Here is a 2,869-nt window from a genome sequence, read left to right on the forward strand (position 1 = left end):
CCTCATTTGGGAAAATGTCAGCTGAAGAAGTTTAGAAGTAGCTCTTAAGCAACGCTTAGTTTGAATCCATTAGGTCCACAAAGCTGGATAAATAAATACTTGAAAAAGCCATCACCTTTGGACCTAATTATAAATAATAGAGAGTATGATCAAATTCCAAATAAAAAGACTTAAGATATTCATTGGCAAAAAAAGTTTGCAAATGTGAGCAATCGACTGATCAATATAATTTTTTCCAATATTCACAGAATTTTAGGGAAATAAGATCGATAGCATTGTTAGGAACAATAAGGTTTCCTTGTTACAAGTAGGCACCCATAGATATAAGCCTGTATAAAGATTGCAGCATTAACTATTAAATTTAGAGGATACTACATGCTTCAGCAGCACGTATACTCAAACTACAATACAGAGATTAACATGGCACTTGCACAAGGATAATATGAAAATTTGAGAAGTATTCCATATTTTTCATTCTTCAGATGCAAGAAATGAAAAAAAGTGATTAAAAAGTTGATTACAAAATTACAAGTGTAACAATACACGTAATTCATATAATTAAATTTAGTTTGACATCAGTGTATTAAATCACCTCAGAAAGGCATTTACATAGCATAAACTTTACAAAACTTTTCAAATTAAACAACATTGTCATTTTATCCCAAAGAAAAATAATATTAAGACCTAGAAAAAAAGGAATCAAACTGTTTCTTTATGGAATACAATCGGAAAGGACACATTAATGAACGTATATATTATAAAATAATATAGAATTCAATGTATATCTAGGAGAAAATAAATTGTGAACATTATGCAAACATAGAATATAGAATATTTTAAAATATACTTTTTCAGACAAGCACCAGAAATATTTTAGTTTCTGTAATACTCATTTCAACAGGTAAATTAAAATTATTTCTTATTAAAAAATCACAAACTCTGAAGAAATTATTATACATGTTTACAAAATCTATTGAATACATTTTTCCATCCAAGGCAGGCAATTCACTTGGAAGAATTCCGCGGAATCCATGAATTTTTACAGTAAAATATTGGTGCTGCCGGGCACTGGTGGTTCATGCCTATAATCCTAGCTAAACAGGAGACTGAGATCTGAGGATCATGGTTCAAAGCCAGCCTGGGAAGGAAAGTCTGTGGTACTCTTATCTCAAATAAACCACTAGAAAACTGGAAGTGGAGCTGTGTCTCAAGTGGTAGAGGGCTCACCTTGAGCTGAAGATCACAGGGATAGCTCCAGGCGCAGAGTTCAAGCCCCATGACCGACCAAAAAGAAAGATATTGCTCTTATTTGGATTGTGAAAATATTTTGTAGGGACACAAAAGATGAACTTGCATTTTTGAAATTTAAGAAACTTAACCCGACCATTAGGACTTCGGTGAACAATTTGTACAGCCTTTTACAACTTCATAGAGGTAGTGATACATACTTACGCTTTTGGCAATGTCAAATAGAGTTTCTTCTATGTTGTTCTTCAGGCCTGGATTTATATAATGGTTCAACAGAAGGCGATCCAGCGTATCTTTGCTATCTCAATTCTCAACAGCAAGATATAAGGGTGTCAAGAGTCCTTTAGTTTGGGGAAGTGTTACTGTGGCTCAAGCGGTAGAGCACTCCCCTTTAGCTGAAGAGCACAGGGACAGCACCCAAGCCCAGAGCTCAAGCCCCATGACCCACCAAAAAAAAAAAATCACAACAACAACAAAAATCAAACAAACAAAAATATTTGGGCTGGGAAAGTGGCTCAGTGGTAGAGCGCTGGCCTTGCATACATGAGGCCCAAGGTTCGATTCTTCAGCACCACATAAGCAGAAAAAAAAGCGGTAAGTGGTGCTGTGGCTCAAGTGGTAGAGTGCTAGCCTTGAGCTGAAGAGATGAGGGACAGCGTCCAGTCCCAGAGTTCAGGCCCCACGACCAGACCAAAAAAAATTTTAAAAAAAAGTCCGTTAGTTTGGCCATTGGTATCTGTATCATGATGAAGTAAGAAAGAAGCGACTCTGGTATTATTCCACGTGTATGCACTGTTCAGGGGTGTCCAGTCATCTACAGTTATTGCATGTGCCGCTTGAGAAACCAACTGACTGACAATGTCTAAGTGTCCACCGTAGGCTTCTTGAAGAGGGATATACTGATCATCATCCCTACTATTCACATAAGTGGCCTTTTGAAAAAGAAGTCTCCGCACTGTAGTAAGCTGAATATTTTCGACAGCCAATTGAAGAAATATGGTTGGATCCATCTCCATTTTTTTTTCTTGCAATTGATACCATTCCTTACTTTTTCATCTTGTTTCCCATATTCCTAAGAATTGCCTAACCAGAGACTTTGAGTGCCAGTGGGAATGAGGTGTCCATGTATTTCCCTAATAGTTCACATTGGTTGAACTGGTCAAAAATATCCAGTGAATTTTCTGCAACTGTTTATTCACCATGATTTATATTCTCTTTTTCCAATTTTACTATTCGAAATTATTCTAACTGGAGAGTAGGGAATTGATGGAGAGCAGAGGAAAGATATTCCTCCATATTCAAATGTACACACTGAAAATGAGGACCAGTGATGTCTCCATGTGCAGCTTATTCTAGGCATGAGAAACTAGGAAATAATGCCTTCCATATAAATGATTTGGGAAATGGCAGAGCAAAAAGTGAAATGATACAACAAAAAATATAAAAGCAAAATAAATTAGGATAATTATGGAGCAATCGTGTTATATATGAGAACCATGAAAGGGAGAGAGAAAGAAAGAGAAAGATGTGTAATGACGTAGCTAGCCACATAATCCATGCCTCTGATCAATTTGTAGAGCAAACAAAATTTTATTTTTTAAAAGAGATGGAAATCGAATTT

At 36.0% G+C, this 2,869-nt stretch overlaps 1 pseudogene; it reads left to right on the forward strand.

The window, feature by feature from the left end:
- Nucleotides 1–375: 375 nt before the first annotated feature.
- On the forward strand, nt 376–472 carry LOC138836041 (U6 spliceosomal RNA; annotated as a pseudogene).
- The last annotated feature ends 2,397 nt before the right edge of the window (nt 473–2,869 follow it).

The sequence above is a fragment of the Dipodomys merriami genome, unplaced genomic scaffold (genome assembly GCF_024711535.1).
Source record: "Dipodomys merriami isolate MVZ:Mamm:240054 unplaced genomic scaffold, mDipMer1.0.p SCAF_247, whole genome shotgun sequence".
Lineage (NCBI taxonomy): Eukaryota > Metazoa > Chordata > Mammalia > Rodentia > Heteromyidae > Dipodomys > Dipodomys merriami.